The 22,205-nt window shown below is 45.7% G+C and overlaps 1 protein-coding gene across 1 annotated transcript in view; it reads left to right on the top strand.

The window, feature by feature from the left end:
• The window catches only part of abat (4-aminobutyrate aminotransferase), a 79,019-nt gene that overhangs the window by 23,128 nt on the left and 33,686 nt on the right, over positions 1-22,205 (top strand). The gene's annotated exons all lie outside the window — the stretch shown is intronic.

Here is a 22,205-nt window from a genome sequence, read left to right as displayed (position 1 = left end):
CCTGCCTGCCTGCCTGCCTGCCTGCCTGCCTGCCTGCCTGCCTGCGTGCGTGCGTGGTGCGTGCGTGCGTGCATGTGTGTGTTTTCTAGGTAATTATGGAATAGTTTGGTACTACCGACAATAATAATGATGACCAAAGGGAGAATTCTTTCTTGTGTGTGTGTGTGTGTGCGCGCGCATGTGCGTGTGCGTGCGTGTGTGAGGACGCACGGGCTGCATAACGATAAGCTCCATCTAGAGTTTGAATGCGAGACAACTCAATGGAAGCTTTTTCCTTAAACTTTAAAGAATAGATTTGTACAGGGATTCTGTTCTCCTGCGGAATCAAAAAGGCTGTTTTCAACGTGCACTTTGCTTTTTGCCCAGAAAAGAAAAGAAAAGAGCACACAGCTGCTGAAAAGATTGATAGTTATTTTTTTTGTTTTCTCATTTATTTTAGACAGGACAGTTCAGAGATACAGGGCAGACATGTAGTAAGGCCGTAATCAGCTGGAGAAGTGTGTTGATTACTATAGGGCTGCAGCTTTTCAATTTCATCGATTCTTCGGTCTATTTCTTTTTCAATTCATCTGGATTTGTTGTCACAGCCGGGTAATGTAATGCACAATTATTATTATGAATATTATTATAGTAGGGGCGCCCGCTGGCCATGCGGTCCAGGCACATGGTAAATGGTGCATTTATATAGCGCCTTTATCCAAGGCGCTTTACATAGATTGTGCATTACATTCAGCCATTCATACACCGATTGCGGCGGAAGCCATGCAAGGTACCAACCAGCACATCGGGAGCAATTTGGGGTTCAGTGTCTTGCCCAAGGACACTTCGACATGTAGACAGGAGGAGCCGGGATTCGAACCGCCGACCCATGGATCATTGGACGACCTGCTCTACCTCCTGAGCCACAGTCGCCCCATGCATGCCACTTATAGCCTTTGGCCTGCCTGACCTGCCAGACCTACAAGCTCATAGTGCGCCACTCGGTGGCGCGCTATATGAGCTTGTAGATCTGCTATGTCGCATGTTCGAGTCCCGTTGACGACCTGCATGTCTCTCCCCTTCTCTCTCTCCCTCTTTCCTGTCCATCTTCACTTGATACTATCAATAAAGGCAGAAAAGCAAAAAATATATATATTAGTTTAGTAGTTTTTTGTGCACTTGTAGTTTTCATGAGGAGAGAGGATAGACATAGGGCAGCGCAGGTGAGGTAAGAAAAAGAACACGGGTCAAACAATCAACAAGCACATTGTCTTGGATAATTAAAAACTGTATGCCGCTACACCAACTAATTAACCGAAAAATAACACTTTCTTTTAACCCATTCTGAACGGGCACCCATTTTGGTGTTAGCATCGTGTCGTGCTTTAGCTATTGAAAAATAGCAGATCTACAAGCTCATATCGCGCCACCGAGTGGCGCGATACGAGCTTGTAGGTCTGCTATTTTTGAACAATCGAAGACTGACATTTTTTTTAATCTGATCTCAGGTCAGAATGGGTTCATCAGACCAGTGTGTGTCCGGCGGAAACCTCGTATGAATCTGATCTCAGGTCAGAATGGGTTAAAATAATTGACCAAATCGATTAGTCTGATGAACCACTTCAGTCTTGTTTTAGTACTTTGTCATGCATTTGCATGTTTTTTTTTTGGCCTCGTCTGACCTGGACTGACCCGTCTGTCCCCGTGCATCGTGACCACCTCGTGCACGTGACACAACACGAGGCCTCATCACAGAAGTGGCAGAGTTCAGTTGGCATCAATTTTTTTCCTCCCCAGATCAATGATTAATTATGATACAATTTCAATACAAGATGTGCATGTTTATCCGATGGTCACTTGGCGCCTCTCGTCCGGTTCAAACCGGAAAACCTCCGCCCACCAGACAGTACCATGAGACACACACACACACACACACACACACACACACACACACACACACACACACACACACACACACACACACACACACACACACACACACACACACACACACACACACACACACACACACACACACAGTGCAATCCAAGCCAGTGAAGCCGCCGCCTGAGATTAATGCTTTACAAGATGTACCGTGTGCATATCTCACAATGGATTAACAACACACATGCTTTGTGGTCCAACAGACCCGGAGCATAAGGCTTGATATACTATGATGATGATAATGAGCTTCATTTATTTATCCATGCATTATCCATGCATAGAAATGTAGTTCAAAGTGCTGTAATACAATACAGCAGACACTTTTAACTGATTAAAAATGATTACGGATGAAAACGGCAGCAAACAACAAGGTGCTGAATCCCACAAGATTCTAATTAAAAAGCTCGGTTGACGAGGTGGGGTTTTCAGCTGACACTTAAAGACGTCGACTGCGCTTGTCGCATCCCTTGTTGTCTGTGTGAGGTAATGTGTTCCACAGATTAGGGGCCGTGACTAATGAATGCACTAAATGCAGCATCACCGATTTCCTTCTGGGGTTTAACTGTAATCTCTATAGTAGACCTGCTGAAGGAGATAGCTATTAAGTATACTGTCGCGGGGATTATATTTTATAAAGGTGTTTAAAATAGCAGATCTGCAAGCTCACAGTGCGCAACAACATATAAACCGGGCTTAAGCACTTAAACCCCATGTGTACTTAGTCGAACGGGGGTGCCCCATGGGCACTGTGCTCAGTCCATTTCTTTCCCCCCCTCATATAGTCAACACAAAACCCCTTCACCTATATGAGCCTATATCCAGTATCCACAAGCTCACAGTGTGCAGCGCCTTCTGGCTATTGTTTGACAAACGTTCATATGAGAGCGATAGTGCTCATGTGGTTATAAGTCGGTTTGGAGTGGCGTTGATGCCATCATGGGTCGACCAAGCCCTTCTAGTTCATTGCAGACACACAACTGGGGGGCGGGCGGCCAGGGTGGACTAATGGAGAGGCTGTCTGGGTGTGTGGCTCGCCTTCTGGTCAGCCCAATGTGTAGACTATAGTGGAGAGGCTGTCTGGGTGGGTGGCTCGCCTTCTGGTCAGCCCAATGTGTGGACTATAGTGGAGAGGCTGTCTGGGTGGGTGGCTCGCCTTCTGGTCAGCCCAATGTGTGGACTAGTGGAGAGGCTGTCTGGGTGGGTGGCTCGCCTTCTGGTCAGCCCAATGTGTAGACTATAGTGGAGAGGCTGTCTGGGTGTGTGGCTCGCCTTCTGGTCAGCCCAATGTGTGGACTATAGTGGAGAGGCTGTCTGGGTGGGTGGCTCGCCTTCTGGTCAGCCCAATGTGTAGACTAGTGGAGAGGCTGTCTGGGTGGGTGGCTCGCCTTCTGGTCAGCCCAATGTGTAGACTAGTGGAGAGGCTGTCTGGGTGGGTGGCTCGCCTTCTGGTCAGCCCAATGTGTAGACTATAGTGGAGAGGCTGTCTGGGTGTGTGGCTCGCCTTCTGGTCAGCCCAATGTGTGGACTATAGTGGAGAGGCTGTCTGGGTGTGTGGCTCGCCTTCTGGTCAGCCCAATGTGTAGACTAGTGGAGAGGCTGTCTGGGTGTGTGGCTCGCCTTCTGGTCAGCCCAATGTGTAGACTATAGTGGAGAGGCTGTCTGGGTGGGTGGCTCGCCTTCTGGTCAGCCCAATGTGTAGACTATAGTGGAGAGGCTGTCTGGGTGGGTGGCTCGCCTTCTGGTCAGCCCAATGTGTAGACTAGTGGAGAGGCTGTCTGGGTGGGTGGCTCGCCTTCTGGTCAGCCCAATGTGTAGACTAGTGGAGAGGCTGTCTGGGTGTGTGGCTCGCCTTCTGGTCAGCCCAATGTGTGGACTAGTGCAAGAGGCCGCCTTCTGGTCAGCCCAGTTTGTAAAAGACACTGGGCCCTGCCTGCTCCCCGGGCACACTGCTCCTAACGGTGTGGATAAATGGTGATGACGTACTTCACGTATGTTCAAAAGTATATTATTGACAAAAAATTATATATATATATATCCCAAAGGAGTGGGGATTAAATTATTATATGAAATTTGTATATTGTCACTGTCGGGATGAAACATCTCCATGTTCCGTTTATTTTCGTAAATCTATGCCCTAGGCTTGCGTTTCAAGCTTGTGTAGATCTGCCGCTTTTGCCGTTTTGGAATGTAAATCCTGAAAAAGTAAGGGTTTAACCCACCCGACAGAGACGAGATGTGTCACTGTGTGTGTGTGTGTGTGTGTGAGCACAGCGTCACATATTGCTGCTGAATCCGGACTCGAATACGATACTAAAGGCAAAGCCACCGTATCATTGACTTATTGACTTCTGCATTATGTGGTGCCATATCCTGGCTGAACGGTCATCTGGGGTCTTTGCAGTCAGACCGTCGTGGTCATCGCATGCATATCCCATTCTGAACGGGAACCCCTTTTGGTGTTAGCATCACGTTATGCTTTAGCTATTGAAAAATAGCAGATCTACGAGCTCGTAGGTCTGCTATTTTAGAAAAATCGAAGAACGACTGACATTTTTAGAATCTGATCTCAGGTCGGAATGGGTTAATCAGACCAGTGTGTGTCCAGTGGAAACCTCGTATGAATCTGATCTCAGGTCAGAATGGGATATAGAGGCCAAATGAGTCCAATGGAGTGTGCTTCAGTCGGCCATCACTCATCCGCTCAGTTTCCATCTCACTGCTCCTGCCGGAGAGTAGAAAGTCCTCCAAGTCTCCGCCGCCGATTTCAGCCATTTGGAAGCAGGTCGCGCCGTGGAAATATATAGCCGATCTTCACGGGTTCACATGCACGTCACGCACAGCGCGGCATGTTGCAATGTAGAGCCCGTAGATCAGCTATTTGCCGGTTGTTTGTTATTTTAAGATTAAAGAGTATTTCAATTGGTCAAACAAGCGATAGAAGATAGATAGGTCAAAGCCTCGGTCTGTGATTTCTTCAACTCTTTGAATGTGTGCTGGTTTAGAACGATATCGCCTAGTACCTACGCATCATAATTCTACCCATTGTTTAAGAAACAGCCTGAGAAAATGTTTCTGTCTTGAGATTACATTTTTTGCTTTGTAGATCACCGAAATCGACATCAATATCGGGTTCGTGTACTTTTTTAATTTGCATTATAATCCCCATAGGGGGATTTTAGATCGCCCTCATATATAAGAACTGTGTTTAAAAAATAAACAAATCATCCTGGCGGTTTCACTCGTATGTGAAGAATCAACTGACTGACTGATTGTCGCAAACAATACAGAGACACCTCCCCGACAATATCGCCGAGACAGTTTGTTTATTTATTTTTTTAGACCACAAAATGAGACAATTTTAAGATGACGTCACGTTATTCTCCATAGAGAAAAACCTTTCGCTAACCCCTTGGAACTCGGTTTACTCTGAACTTGGTTATTCCATGTAACCAACCATGTCCAGAGGCTCTGTCTGCACCATGAGGCTTAAGTTCTTCCGAAGCCTCCAGACGATGATGAAGCCATAATGCTGGCATGTGATGTATTATAACACACTAATGGGAAAATGAATAATCCTCGCTCTGTAGTGGGAGGATCATGTGGGAATCCGCCATGACACTTCCCTATTGTCTGCGTCTCAAAGAGCTCCCCCTCAAAGGGACTGTGGAAATTTTTTATATATATTTTTTTTGCCAGCTTTAAATATAAAGCTGTCCTTTCATGCCCTGCAAAAAAAAAGTAGAAAAACAAAGTGTCATTGTTTTTTGTCTTTTCTTTTGTTGCTATTTTTTAATTTGAAACCTGAAAAGTATTTAATTTTCTTTGGACATAGCATGAGGTTTCCACCTGACAGCAACGGTATTTTAGCAGGAGAGCAAACAACAACAACGTGGCTAACATGGTTGACCGACCGGCCTCAGCTGTGATGGATTCTTGTTAGTGTTGCATTTTGACATTTGTTCAATCCATCTGTAGTGAGTGCAATGTGACTGACATCCTCGTTCCATCCGTAGAAACGGGTGTCAGCCTCTCAGAAGGATGGAGTTATACTAGCCTGATTTTTGTCCTCCTCTGATTAGGGATGTCCCCATCACATTTTGTTTGCTCCCGATCCAATTCCAATTTGATTTTGAGTGTCTGCCAATACCGATTTTTATTTATATTTTTATAGAACACTTATGCCATATCACTAGTACAATATCCAGTCTAATATCATGATATGGATATACGTAATATTGATACTATAGGGATGTCCTCAATCTCCGATCACGTTGTTTTAGCTCCAGATCCGATTCCGATCATTTGAAAATGACGTGATCGGCCCCCGATTTCCGATCGCGTGATTATGTTTATATATATATTTATATTTTAAGACTATAACTCCACCAATGTATCTCTCCATCAAACTATCACTCCAATTCATCACTCCATCTGAACATCTCACTTTCTCTGTTCATCTCTCATCACCCTCCCCACCCCCCCACCCTCTCTCTCTCTCTCTCTCTCTCTCTCTCTCTCTCTCTCTGTCTCTCTCTCCCTGCCCAGAGGCGTATGGAGACGCAGCCTTGTGTAACACTCATACTCAGAACCAGTTTCATCCAGTCAACGAGGTGCTGCCTGTGGAGAGATGGGGGGTGTGCGCGTGCGCGTGCGTGCGTGCTTAGTGTGTGTGTGCGAGAATGCCGTGCACACTGGCGGAGGGGGGCTTCTCCTCAGCTGAATAGAAGCTAGCCGCTCGCTGTCTGGAATTTTCCTGTTTGCACCGCCAGGATTACATAACGCTGCTGTCAGACAGAAAACTCTTATCTCCAATATTCTAACTTTTTATTGATTTATTTTTTTCCCCGTAAATGTAGCGCTCTACTTGATCATATATATACGACAGCGTCACACAAAAGGCATCAAAAGTAGCAGACGTGCAAGCTCGGAGCGCGGTTTCGGAACGCAGAGTGAAGCGACGGGTTTTGAGCTTGTAGATCTGATGCTTTTGCGATTTGAAACTAATTGTCTTGGACATGTGAGGTTTCTGTCCGACAGAGATGCAGTCAGTGATGTGTGTGTGCGCGTGTGCGTTCGTGCGTGCGACACAAATAAGCGCTGCTCTTTGTGTCGCTGCTGAAGAAAGAATGAATGAATGAAAGAATGAATGCATGAATGAATGAATGCATGAAGGAATGAATGCATGCATGGTAATGATGGATGAGTGACTGACAGGGCTCCACATGTTGATGGAACAGGTGCCTGTTGATGATAAACGAAACGTTGACCAGCTGTTTGCTATTTTCTTATTTTTTTTGTTTGTTTGTGTGTGTGTGTGTGTGTGCATGTGTTTCAGACATTAAACGTTGACTTGCTCTGCGGGTTTTCTGGTTGATGTTGCTGCCCTGGTGTTTCCTTACCAGGTAATGATTGACAGTACTGTATCCGAGACTGGCTAATGTATTCTTGAATCCAGATTTAATAGATTATTGGCTGTTATTGTTTACTGTCGCCTTGGTTAGTTTAACAAACGTGCCTGAAGTTTGACAACATTGCCACAGACAGAGCCTTGCGCTGAACCCAAGTTGAAATTATGTATTAGGAATAAACCCTTGAGATACAGTATCTCGTTTTCAAGAGGGTCCTAAAGTATACACTCTACACATACAATGGAAAACAATTAATAGAGAAGAAAAAATTAAGAAAAAACTAAAGTTGTATTGTTTACAATATAAACACATCATATCATGGTAAATGGTGCATATAGCGCTTTACATAGATTGTGCATTACATTCACCCATTCACACACACATTCATACACCGAAGGCGGTGGAAACCATGCAGGGCACCAACCTGCAGCACATCAGGAGCAATTAGGGGTTCAGAGTCTTGCTCAAGGACACTTTGACACTCTGGGGGAGCCCTGAGCCACCGCCGCCCCTTCATGTTATATACATGAACATCTAAACAAGTAAGAGGCTTTAGTGTTGGTACTATCAGCCCAGAACGCGGTAGTTTATCCCCGTTAGAGCCCCATGGGAGACGGATTGCTGAGGAGGTGGAGCGTCCGTTTCCCCTTTCAGTCAGCTCCCAGCACGACGACGTGCCACACCAAAGTCATGCTACTCGTTACGCTGAGTCGGCGGTGCCTGAGATCGAACCTAATGTGACCTTGCGGTCCAAAGACAAGAGCTCTATATAACCGACTGACCCGGACATCTAAACATATCCATGTAATTATAGTGATATCGATTTCAGACGTATATACCCTCATGTGCACATGCAGGACACACTCAGTCAGGAGGACTCCTGGATCGCTGCCCTCCACTCCTATCCCTCCTTTTGCTTCCAGCAGCATGGTCTAGACTGGAGCTCTTAAGGCTCATACATAGTCTGGAGTCTCGGTGGTTAGGTGACCACCGAACTACAACATGACGTCACGAGCCGCCACCGCTCCAGCCCTTCTCTCTGTTTTTATACTCACCACCGCTCAACGTTATTATATAGGCCTTTAAAGGTTTCACAACATTAATTTTCATTAATTTTTATTTTTCTGTTTTTCTTTTAGGTTTTATGACCTCAATTGCATCCAAAAAACCTGAACTTTGAACATTCAGTGGATTCTCTGTGGTCTGGAGCTTTCTCTGGGGGTTGGAAGTCTTTCTGAGCTTCAATGAAAACAGGCAAAACAGTGAAAACAGTGACATCTGCTGGCAAATCCCATTGACATATATGGGATTTTTAACAGCAGGAAACTCAGAGCACCTGTTTGAGCCAGAAAACCCCACACCACAGAAAATCGACTGAATGTTAAAAGTTCAGTTGTTTTGGGTGCAATTGAGCTCAGAAAACCTAAAATAAATTAAGAAAAAATAAAAACAAATTAATGTCACAATCCCTTTAACGGAAGCTTCACTTTCACACCGTAGCGTGTCTATGTAGGTAGGTTGTACATACCATATCACGTGTACAATTATCTTTACTTTTACTGTATCCTTTGCAGAGACTAACATACTAAAGCCCGAACCATACCATGCAACTCATTGGGGCCAAACGGTTACAAGGAGTTGCATGGTGACCCTTTGGTGCGGTTTGGGCCATTGAATTCCGTGCGTTGAATCACTTAGCTCAACTTGGGACGACGTGGGTCAACGTGCAACAGGATATAATTATATCACACCGCTGGGACAACGCTAAAACAAGTCTCAACCCTTTGGTGTGGTTAGGGCTTATAACCTAAAGTATTCACTAAAAATGTCAGAGGATAGAAAAGGTGAGGAATGCCCTGGAAGAATGTCAGACTTTGAGCAGGCAATTATGTGTTGCTCAAAGGCACCTCAACAGGAAACATGGTTTTTGATCCTGCTGCATTTCTTTTTTTTTTTTTTGTTATGTTTATTTTATTTGGAAAAAGCAGTGCAGTATAGAAAGCATTTCTCTTAGACATAGACAAGGACATAAGTGCATTTCCCAGGGTTTTTTTTCAGCCCTTTCCCTCCCTTCCCCCTCATCCCCCCTCCAAGTGACTCCATCTCCAATGTCTCTGTATAATCCTCGCTTTCTTCAGATAGATTACATATGGCAATCCTGCGACATTTCCATCACGGCACTGATTCTCATACTTTCCTGGAGGCTATACATCTCTGCGGGATGTTTTATTTAACTTTAATTTTATAATGGAAGTCAATGGGGCTCAGATAGGAATAGGTTGGACTGAAGTGTACACTAGATTATACAGTAAACTGAAGTGGGAGGTTTTCAAACTGCTGTATTGCCCAACACAAATTACTGACTGACACTTTATCAGCAGCACCAATCCTTGACCCTGGGTCTGATGCCACATGCAATACCCTGTCTTATTACACGGCTTGGTTGAACGCTTGATACTGATTGGTCAGTCGCTGAATTCAGCAGTGTGTTATTTCTTGATAATGACCGCCTCAAGGCCTCAGAGCAGCTGGCTGTGCTGCCTGATTGACTGCTGTAGGCTATCCAACATGACAGCCATGTTGTTGCCGAAAGGTTGCCGGTTCGATTCCCCCGGACGGGCAGGAAAAATCTGAGTCGGGAAGTGATTGGTCATCACTCACCCAACACCGCCGAGCCTTGCTCAACACTGCCCTTGAGCAAGGCACAAACTGCTCCAGTGGAGCTGCTTAGTGGCCAAGAGTATAAGACTGTGGTTGTACTGGTCAGCTCCCAGGTTTTAGTGTGTGTGTGTGTGTGTGTGTGTGTGTGTGTGTGTGTGTGTGTGTGTGTGTGTGTGTGTGTGTGTGTGTGTGTGTGTGTGTGTGTGTGTGTGTGTGTGTGTGTGTGTGTGTGTGTGTGTGTGTGTGTGTGTGTGTGTGTGCGTGCGTGCGTGCGTGCGTGCGTGCGTGCGTGCGTGCGTGCGTGCGTGTACATGACTCAGACTGGAGGTCAATTGGTCTGACTTCAAGTCATGGTCCTTGAGGTGTGTGCCAACCTAGACCAAACAACCATGAATGTGTGTACCGACCAAATGATAACAAGTAAAAATTTAATAATTTTAAATATTACTCAGTAAAAGTAAAATGCCCAATAGTACAGGCATTATATGGGAAAAAAGGGGTCAACCTCCAACTAATTGCAAAAAGACCAAACTCAGCTGATTTTGGATCTTACATATTCTGCCGGCCTGACACCTAGAGGTTTCTATAGGTACCTAGGGACCTCTGGAAGGCACACCTCTGATGGGTGTGGTTTAGTCTTAAGGGGTGTGTTTTTTTCACCCACTGTGTAATATAATAAACGGACAGTAGGTGGCAGTAGGACAGAGGCCAGAGCAACTATACATCCCAGCTTGCAAATTAACCAAGTAATTAAAAAAAAAACACGTGTCAGATGTCATATAGCCCAACGTGTCAGATGTCATAGTGGTGGTCCCCAGGTTGCTCTTAGTCACAGTGGTGGTCCCCAGGTTGCTCTTAGTCACAATGGTGGTCCCCAGGTTGCTCTTAGTCAGAGTGGTGGTCCCCAGGTTGCTCTTAGTCACAATGGTGGTCCCCAGGTTGCTCTTAGTCACAGTGGTGGTCCCCAGGTTGCTCTTAGTCAGATTGGTGGTCCCCAGGTTGCTCTTAGTCACAGTGGTGGTCCCCAGGTTGCACTTAGTCACAATGGTGGTCCCCAGGTTGCTCTTAGTCACAATGGTGGTCCCCAGGTTGCTCTTAGTCACAATGGTGGTCCCCAGGTTGCTCTTAGTCACAATGGTGGTCCCCAGGTTGCACTTAGTCACAATGGTGGTCCCCAGGTTGCTCTTAGTCACAATGGTGGTCCCCAGGTTGCTCTTAGTCACAATGGTGGTCCCCATGTTGCTCTTAGTCACAACAGTGGTCCCCAGGTTGCTCTTAGTCACAATGGTGGTCCGCAGGTTGCTCTTAGTCACAACAGTGGTCCCCAGGTTGCTCTTAGTCACAATGGTGGTCCCCAGGTTGCTCTTAGTCACAACAGTGGTCCCCAGGTTGCTCTTAGTCACAGTGGTGGTCCGCAGGTTGCTCTTAGTCACAATGGTGGTCCGCAGGTTGCTCTTAGTCACAGTGGTGGTCCGCAGGTTGCTCTTAGTCACAGTGGTGGTCCCCAGGTTGCTCTTAGTCACAGTGGTGGTCCCCAGGATGCTCTTAGTCACAGTGGTGGTCCCCAGGTTGCTCTTAGTCAGAGTGGTGGTCCCCAGGTTGCTCTTAGTCACAATGGTGGTCCGCAGGTTGCTCTTAGTCACAATGGTGGTCCCCAGGTTGCTCTTAGTCACAGTGGTTGTCCCCAGGTTGCTCTTAGTCACAATGGTGGTCCCCAGGTTGCTCTTAGTCACAATGGTGGTCCCCAGGTTGCTCTTAGTCACAATGGTGGTCCCTGGGTCAAAACCAGTTGAAAACCCCTGGTTTACTGGAAGGTCATGAAATGTATCCCTGAAGTGACAGATTAAAAAAAAGGGAACCTACACTGTAATCAGGCACCCTGTCTTTGTACTGCTTGCTGTTTTAATTTCCTTCTATTATTGGCTCCACGTGTCGCTGTTATTGTCTCCACCAGGCCGAAGGCATGTGGGGAGAGTATGTTTTGCACTCCGTCCGTCCGTGTGTCCGTCCGTGTGTGTGTCCGTCCGTCCGTCCGTGTGTCCGTGAGCAGCTAATCTCGGCCACCGTTAACCCGCTCGATGCCACATTTTGCACACACACTCCCTGGATGCCAACGATGAACCTCTGCCCCAAACTTTCCAGAACGGCCTGTTATAGCGCCACCAGGAGGCCGCTTTGTGCAAAACAAGTTTTTGCACAGTACACCTACAGATTTTGTCCAAACATCACGCAAATTGGTACACAGTCTCTCTAGAGCCATTCAACGAAACCGGTCTTTCAGATTTCTCACACTCCATCCTGATTGGTTAAGATTGGCTTCCAAAGTTCACAGGAGTGCTCAGTTTCAAACAAAATGCTGCAAATCATGAACACATCGCGTCATTTCCCTGAAATTGTGCACCCACATTCCCACTAGGCCGAGGACGAAATGCCACATGAAAAATTTCAACTCAGACTCAAGGTGGCGCTATAACTGGCCGAAAAGTGTTTTTACCTCTAACTGCACGGATCTGTGGATAACGTTGTATGCCAACTCCCTAGAGGCCAAGGAAAAACCTTTGCCTGGAATTCTTCACATCTGCTCTTTATAGCGCCACCAGGAGGCCCACATATGTAAAACACATTTTCTATTATTACTCCTTCACATTTTATCCAAATTTCACGCAAATCGCTATACACTATCTCCATAGTCATGTGATCAACACGGAGCGGCACCATTTCCCATCTTCCATCCTGATTGGCTAAGATTGGCTTCCAAAGCTCACACGATTCGTCCATTTCGAAAAAAGGCCACAAATCACAAACACAGTGTGCAATTTCCGTTAAATTATACACGCACATTTTCACTAGGCCGAGGACGACATGCCACAATTTCTTCCTCAAAATCAGTGGCGCTATAACAGGCCAATTCCTGTTTTTTGCTATAACTGCATCGATCTGTATACAACTTATGTATGCACACATGGAAAAACTTTGTACCTGCATCCCTCCAACACGAACCTCCGGCCCAAATCTTCCTCAACAGCCTGTTATAGCGCCACCATGAGGCCACAACCTGACCTGCCCTGGTGGAGACCTGTGCCGATTGGCACTTTGTCTAGTTTATACTTTTTATTCTTCATTTTATAGTATTATTTGTTTGCTTGTTCAATCAGCAGCTGTTTTTTGATTGATTGATTGAAATATTTATTAACAGTTTGTAGAATTTACAGTACATTTTAAGCACAAACTCAATACAAAGACTGTCAACTGTGAGTGGACGACCCAATTAAGCATTACACTTGTTTACAACAGGGTCCACATTGTTCAATTCATCAAAACATTTAAAGACATACAAACATTTAGAGACATACAAATAGACATTTCTATGTAGCTAAAGAACAGAACAGTAATTCATCATAATGGGAAGCAAAAAAGGGAAAAGATACAATATACAGTGAGGGAAAATGGGGTGGGGGGGTGGGGGGGATTCAGATTTTACAGAGGCCAGTTTCGAATTGCAGCCATCCGTAGGTGCCCTTTGAGAGCGGTTTTGAAGGAGTCAAGGAGTTTGCTATAGTCATGGCTGCCAGTTCCCACCTGATGTTGTGTGGGAGTTCAGACTGCTCCAGACCGTACTGAATAACCTCTAGCTTACATAATGTCTTGAGGCTAGGATTGAGGTCTAAGACATACAGCTCATCAGAGGTGTTGCACATCTGAGACGGGCGTTTCCCCTTTGGCTCAACCTTCGTCCAGGAGAACGTCATTGGACTGAATTTCCACACATCATTTAAGTCCTGGTTACAGTAGCGACCACCACATATGTACAGCTCTCCATTGCAGGTAGAGGCTGAATGATCATAACGTCTTTCTGGTAGAAGCTCTGGAGAAGGTGGTGTGTCCAGCCAGTGGTTGGTATCTGTGTCAAACACTCTGATGGTGTTGTAGTACTGACCCCTCATCCTACCCCCGAATACAAACATGCAATTCCAGATAATGGTAGCAGAGTGACGGTATGAAGTAGGAGGTGGAGTTCCTCTGGTGTTAATTAAAGACCAGACCATTGTGGTGGTGTCCAACTTGTAGATGTCATTAGTGCATCCAGTCCCCCGGATCCATCCTCCATGAATATACATGACCTTCCCCAAAACACAGGCTGAGTGGTAGCTCCTCCCCTCTGGAACGGTCCCAGAAACCTGTGGTTTGAACCATGTGTGGGCGTCGTCGACATCAAATGCATAAAGCACATTGCAGCAAAGATATCCTCCCCAGAGGTAGACGGTGTCTCCAATCAGCACAGCTGTGTGGCCCTCACGCCTGGAGGGAACCTCATGGTGACGTTCTCCTGTTCCACGGGTCTCTGGGGTCAACTTCCTCCAGATCAGAGACTTTGTGTTGAAGACTTTCATATAAATCTTCTTCTCACCTCCAAAGGAGTACACACAGTGTCTCACTGTAACAGCTCTTTGATCGGCTGTCTCTGGTCCTCCCAGACGCTCCGCCCAGCACAACATTACTCACTAGGATAGATAAGTCCTATTGGTCAATGGTATCCTATTGGTCAGTGGTATCCTATTGGTCAATGGTATCCTATTGGTCAAATCCTGCTGTGTAAAAGCATGGAATATATAAAATATCTCAAAGCTCTTGTGCTGGTTGCCTATAGGTCAGAACCCTGCAGTGGTGTCCCATTAGAAGTTAAACCAGGATGCTTAACCTTCTGCTCAGAACCTTCAGCAGAGCCCTGCTATATATTACCCCACTATGCTTTGTCACAATGACTGAGCCAATCAGATCTGTCCGTATATGGATTCTGACACATCGATCTGATGTCGGCACTAATAAGTCAGCCCGGAACAAATATAGGGATTGTCGTTCTAGACGTGTCAGATGTCATAGAGCCCAACATGTCAGATGTCATAGAGCCCAACGTGTCAGATGTCATAGAGCCCAACGTGTCAGATGTCATATAGCCCAACGTGTCAGATGTCATATAGCCCAACGTGTCAGATGTCATACAGCCCAACGTCCTAGCCGGATGTGTGGAGACTAAATATCCAACGAGCAGCTCTCCCAGATCCGATTCTATGAATGGAAGTGAGAGTCTTGGTGGCTGCTACGAAGGCTTTCACCTAGAGCTCCATATATGGGCATATCGGAGATGTTTAGCACTGACATCAGGCTAATAATGCCATTGTCATCGTCACACGCATTCAGTAGAACTGTACAAAAGAAGCATCAAAACTTGGTGGTGGACAAACGCTATAACGCTATTTCCGTGCTTGGACAGACAGACTCAGGGACAGACCCAGGGACACACATAGCTGTCTATAGGAGTGGTTGCACCAGTCCAAAAGATTCCCCCGAATTATCGACATTGGCTCATATTCAGTTTAAAAGTTATTAATTTATGAATCACAAAGTGTCTCTTGCATAGTTTTCATTTAGTTTTAGTCACATTTGAGTCACCTGGTTTTAGTGTTAGTCTAGTTTTAGTCGACTAAATATCATAAGATTTTAGTCGACTAAACAATTGATTTAGTCGAACAAAATGTATTTTACGGCCTTGATGCCGTCAAAATTACAGTTTTTTTCACTTTCTGAAAATAGACGATCTACAAGCCTACAGCGCGTCGTTTTCCTCAGTGATCTACAAGCCCACAGCGCAAAGGCCTCGAATATGATGGAATCAGATTATTGTGATTATGGTATCACCTGCTCAATTCATTTCCCCTAATCTTTGATTTGCGGGACGCGGGACAGTAGTGCTTTTTGGGGACAGTACCGCGAGATGCGGGACGGGTGGTCGGCCCCACCCGACACAATAGTGGTGGTCCCCAGGTTGCTCTTAGTCACAGTGGTGGTCCCCAGGTTGCTTTTAGTCACAGTGGTGGTCCCCAGGTTGCTCTTAGTCACAATGGTGGTCCCCAGGTTGCTCTTAGTCACAGTGGTGGTCCCCAGGTTGCTCTTAGTCACAGTGGTGGTCCCCAGGATGCTCTTAGTCACAGTGGTGGTCCCCAGGTTGCTCTTAGTCACAGTGGTGGTCCCCAGGATGCTCTTAGTCACAGTGGTGGTCCCCAGGTTGCTCTTAGTCACAATGGTGGTCCCCAGGTTGCTCTTAGTCACAGTGGTGGTCCCCAGGATGCTCTTAGTCACAGTGGTGGTCCCCAGGTTGCTCTTAGTCACAGTGGTGGTCCCCAGGATGCTCTTAGTCACAGTGGTGGTCCCCAGGTTGCTCTTAGTCACAGTGGTGGTCCCCAGGATGCTCTTAGTCAGAGTGGTGGTCCCCAGGTTGCTCTTAGTCACAATGGTGGTCCCCAGGTTGCTCTTAGTCACAGTGGTGGTCCCCAGGATGCTCTTAGTCACAGTGGTGGTCCCCAGGTTGCTCTTAGTCACAGTGGTGGTCCCCAGGATGCTCTTAGTCACAGTGGTGGTCCCCAGGTTGCTCTTAGTCACAGTGGTGGTCCCCAGGTTGCTCTTAGTCACAATGGTGGTCCCCAGGTTGCTCTTAGTCAGAGTGGTGGTCCCCAGGATGCTCTTAGTCACAATGGTGGTCCCCAGGTTGCTCTTAGTCAGAGTGGTGGTCCCCAGGTTGCTCTTAGTCACAATGGTGGTCCCCAGGTTGCTCTTAGTCACAATGGTCGTCCCCAGGTTGCTCTTAGTCACAATGGTCGTCCCCAGGTTGCTCTTAGTCACAGTGGTGGTCCCCAGGTTGCTCTTAGTCACAATGGTGGTCCCCAGGTTGCTCTTAGTCACAATGGTGGTCCCCAGGTTGCTCTTAGTCACAATGGTGGTCCCTGGGTCAAAGCCAGTTGAAAACCCCTGGTTTACTGGAAGGTCATGAAATGTATCCCTGAAGTGACACAGTAAAAAAAAAAAAAGGGAAAACCTACACTGTAATCAGGCACCCTGTCTTTGTACTGCTTGCTGTTTTAATTTCCTTCTTTTATTGGCTCCACGTGTCGCTGTTATTTATACTTTTTATTCTTCATTTTATAGTATTATTTGTTTGCTTGTTCAATCAGCAGCTGTTTGCTATAGTCATGGCTGCCAGTTCCCACCTGATGTTGTGTGGGAGTTCAGACTGCTCCAGACCGTACTGAATAACCTCTAGCTTACATAATGTCTTGAGGCTAGGATTGAGGTCTAAGACATACAGGTCACCTGGTCTGTTGGCTGCTCCAAAGAGGATGATACGTAACGATCTCCCAGCATGCAACAGCACATCGCATTCAACCTATGTGGGGGTTTCCCCTTGGGCTCAACCTTCTTCCAGGAGGTCTCTGGAATGAATTTCCACAGATCATTGAGGAACTTTTTACCGTTCCAGCCACCAAATATGTACAGCTCTCCATGGTAGGTAAATGCTGAATGATCATAACATCCTTCTGGAACAAGCTGTGTAGAAGGTGTGTCCAGCCAGAGGTTGGTCTCTGTGTCAAACACTCTGATGGTGTTGTTGTACTGAAACCACCCCCAGCCTCCAAATACAAACATCTTTGTCCTGATGATGGTAGCAGAGTGACCTTCTGTAGCAGGAGGTGGAGTTCCTCTGGTGTTAAAGTCCAGACCATTGTGGTGGTGTCCAACTTGTACGTATGTCCTGAATAACATACAAAAAGTTGCCTGGAATTGTCTGAGGGGAAAGTGTTGAAAATGACCTGTACAAGGGGCACGGTGGCACAGTTGGTAGTGCTGTCGCCTCACAGCTAGAAGGTCCTGGGTTCGATTCCCGCTGGGGACGCTGTGGGCACTGGCGTCGTGTTCCCTCCTCAGCGTCATCAGTGCCCATACCCGAGGCGGGGGTTGGCGATACGGCCTTCCTGTGTGGAGTTTGCATGTTCTCCCCGTGTCCCCTAGGGTAGATACCCTCACAAAAACATGCCGTAATCCTGGTCTCTAAAACTACCTCCCCCTGGCCAGCCGGGGCGCCTGATGGAGGGGAAAGGAACTGGTCGGAATAACGTGTCCCTTCCACGCGCTACGTCCGGCCGGGGAAATTCCCCTCTGTCAGGTGAAAAGAAGCAGCTTGGACTCCTCATGCATAGAAGGAGGCATGAGGTCAGTCCGCTGCCCCCCCAGGTTGGCAGAGGAAGTGTAGCGCCCAGGATTACATTAGATAATTGGCACTGGGTGAAAAAGAAAAACTGTGTTACAAAATCGTGGGATAAAAAAAGAAAAGAAAAAAAGAATGACCTGTAGAGTATGGCCACCATAGACATCCATTATAAGGAAAATCATTTCAAAATGTCCTTTAGCATGTGGCATGTCAAACTAGGGTGAGTCCATTCCAAGCATTAGTTCTGCATAAAAACACTCCTTGGGCTAATAACGGCCATAACTGTCATCACAAATGTGATGAGCTCAGCACATTTGGGCAAGTGGCTATGGCCGGTATTAGCCCAAGGAGTGTTTTTATGCAAAACTAATGCTATATTGGATGTCTATGGTGGCCATACTGTACAGGTCATTTTCAACCCTTTCCCCTCAGACAATTTCAGGCAACTTTTTGTATGTTATTCAGGACATATGTAAGATACAAAATCTGCTGAGTTTTTTTTTTTTTTGCAATTAGTTTGAGGTCAAATTACATTATTACTGGACTACAAAGGAATCCAATTAATCAAAAAATATTAACTATAACCTCAAATAGTAAGAATCAGGAAGAAATGAGGACACTGTCTCTTTATAGACCTTAAGTTACCATGGCAGAGAATTCTTTACAAAGAACCCCACAATAGCAATTTTGAGAATCGAGACCACAACGAATCCAATGTTTAGATAATTGAGTGAAGAATAAGTCAATAAGTCATGTTTAGTGAGATTCAGAAATATTCAGAAAGATCGCATATAATAATTTAATAATAATAATTTGTAACCATATTATGGTTACAAAAAATAGTTCTGAACAGAGTTATGAATTCTGAATAGTGTTCGAGGCATATTTGTCCATGGTTTCTATAGGATGAAGATGTCTTCAGTTTGTTGTTGTTTGTTAGTTCAGAGTTGTTGTTGGACTGTCGTGATTGGATGAGGAGTATCCAATCAGGATGAGGACCGATGGAGGTGGAGGATGCTGTCGTGTCTTGGTCGGTCCAGCACAGCGACGTCGTTGGGTGACGTAGTGGTGTTGAAGACACAAGATCCAACGGCACCTGTTCTATCCAAGCAGTTCCAGTTTACTTATAGTCTCTAGGGTATAAGTTGTTAATCAGACCAGTGTGTGTCCAGTGGAAACCTCGTATACAATTTACAATTACAATTTAGGCATTTAGCAGACGCTCTTAATCCAGAGCGACTTACATTTAAGCAAGAACAAAAGCATGGGAATACATCACATAAAAGTATTTATCATGAAACATGCGTAAGCTAAGAAAGTAACAGTGGAATATCTATATAATGAAACTATACATACACTATACATATAAACTATACATATTAACTACTATGCTATACATATGTACTATGGCGTGCTATGACTAAATACAATACAATTATAGTGCTGTCTACATAACATGCTATAAGTCTGTATCAAATGCTATCTAAGCCAACATAAATGCTATCTAAGGGGTTAGGGTAAGTGCTATGGGCCATGATGGAGTCTGAAAAGGTGGGTTTTCAGGCTACGGCGGAAGATTGGGAGTGATGCTGCAGTTCTGACTGCAATGGGAAGTGCATTCCACAGTTTTGGAGCCAGAAGGGAGAAGAGTTTGGGACGTGTGGAGCGTTGTCCCGGCGTTTTTAGTGAGGGTACTTCCAGCTTCCCTGCGTTGGCTGATCTGAGTGCGCGGGAGGGTTTGTAGGGTTCAATCATACTTGTAAGATATGGGGGAGCCATACCTTTGGTTGCTTTGAATGCCAGCATCAGAGTTTTGTATTCTGTGCGGGCAGCGACCGGGAGCCAGTGGAGGGAGCGGAGCAGGGGGGAGACATGTGAGAATTTTGGCTGGTTGAAGACCAAGCGAGCTGCTGCATTTTGGATCAGCTGGAGAGGCTTAAGTGCACGAATGAATCTGATCTCAGGTCAAGGAACAGCGATGTCCGTGTCCGTGCGCCTATGTGGCCATGAGCACCAGTATATGACTATTGGTACCAGTAGGGGCGCTGTTTGCCAGAAACAGAGAGAGAGAGAGATACAGTAGTATTAGTGCTGCACTGTTGCCTGCTAATGAGAGAGAGAGGAGAGGGGGGGGGGGGGGGGGGAGTTGCACCACTCAGTTCACACAGGTGTGATTTTTTTGACTTGCGAGCTACTTTCAAAATGACGAGCTCAACAAGATCTACCCACCAAAGAACAGTATTATCCCATGGCTGAAAATTGTTTAAAGGTATATTCAGTGATTTCACTTAATTCAAATATCACTTATTTTTTTGTTTTGTTGTGATAATCCTCTCTACTATAGAGTGTGCTGACCATATAAGGAGTTCCTCCCTGTCCCCAGTTAACCCCTGGGGGTCAAAAAACCTTAGGTTTCGTTTTTGACTCTCTATCCTGATTGGACGAAAAGCTTGGGTCCCAGCCAAAAACTAAACGAAAATGGTTTTTTGAGTGAAATCACTGGATATATCTTTAAAATTGTACCTACAGTAGTGGCGCACTTGAGGAATAGAGGGGAGGGAATTTAACTGGCATGGTTTAAAAAAATATGTATATATATATAACTGTACAATGCTACTGATGACTGTGTGCAACACTCTTGAAAACAAAGTCTGACAGGCACTTTTTTACGTCAATCAAGTCACCTTAATTCAAGTGGCATGGGTGGCAAAAAGAATACATATTTAAATTATATATTTTCTTAGGGGCATGTCATGTGATCTACCTGCACAGCCTTTGTGATCTACGTACAGGTAGATCACAATCTACCTTTTTGGGCACCCCTGGTCTACACCAACACAATTGTCCTGTGATATCACCATCCCCACCCGGCCCAGCTTTCCTCCCCCGAACACGGTCCAATTGTGTTGGTGTAGAGTAGAGTAGTAGAGTAGTAGGCCTACCGTGGTGGATTTTGAACCCACAACCTCCTTGGTGGTGGGCAGCCACTTCACCAGTGCAGTGCGCCACCCGAGCGACAAGATGAAATCTTATAAATATGCACAAACATTAATGTGTGAGTGAGGTTGAATGTGTCCAGGCATTGCTGCCCGATCATTAACGCTCGTTCTGCTGTAGTGATGGTGTTTGGTCTCATGCATATAGCATTAATCGCCGTATCACACTTTGAAACTCCGGTAACAACATGTAACAGTCCAGTTGGCCACAGGGCGGGCAGCCTTGGAAATGCCGGGTCAACTCAACGATCCAGCATCGTGTGTACTCATACTTTAAGTGACATAAGTGCATAATCATAAGTAATAACGGCCGTGCTTAGGTGGGTGGAAATCAGCATACAGTAAGTGGAACTCTGCAGTGCCGATGACTAATGGTCCAATCCAATTCATGCAGTGAGAAATTGGAATATATACTTCATAAATAGTCCAATTTCCAAGCCATGTTGAACACAATGTTAAGCAACACAGCACCTTTTGCTCAACCAGCAGACAGACTTCAATGTGACAGGGTACTTTAGTCATGCCAAATGTTATTTTCAGACAAACCTTTGACCATCAAAATGCCAATGGTTGACTCCATCAGGGGTGTAATTAAATTCATTGTTTTGATTACTACACTGGCATTGCCCATTTGTCAGGCTTTTGCTACGTAAAGCCTCAGTTTCAGCTCCACAACTACTCTAAGTTGCATCAGTGCACAAATTACTATGCCCAGTTGAGCTCAATGATTCATATCGGTGCTAATTTTCTCTTTTCGGTCCTGAGCTAATTTGAAAGATATTTAAGAATCGACCTCCTGTTGGCGTGCACAATAAACATGAAGCTGATCGACCTCGGAAGGTGTGCGATAAGATTAGAAGTAGACATACAGTAGGCACACAGACACACAAATTACAGGGGTGAAAATAAAATAAAACAATATCAATAACAACAATCTCCTGGCAGAGATGACAACAGCAGACTAACAACGTCGTAGGCCTACACACCGTGACTCACAACCAAACTCCCACACTTCAAGTTCAACAGCACGCCACAGGTTATCTCAGGTTACGTGTGTTGATGAGTGATGGCTTTAGACTAGACTAGAGTCTAAAGTCTCTCTCACTCTCTCTCTCTCTCTCTCTCTCTCTCCGTGTGTGTGTGTGTGTGTCTCTACTATATAACGTATCGTGGACT

Source organism: Protomyctophum parallelum (assembly GCF_964188405.1).
Source record: "Protomyctophum parallelum genome assembly, chromosome: 13".
Taxonomy (NCBI): domain Eukaryota; kingdom Metazoa; phylum Chordata; class Actinopteri; order Myctophiformes; family Myctophidae; genus Protomyctophum; species Protomyctophum parallelum.
Note: the sequence above shows the minus strand (reverse complement) of the source record. Positions and strands in the feature narration are given on the sequence as shown.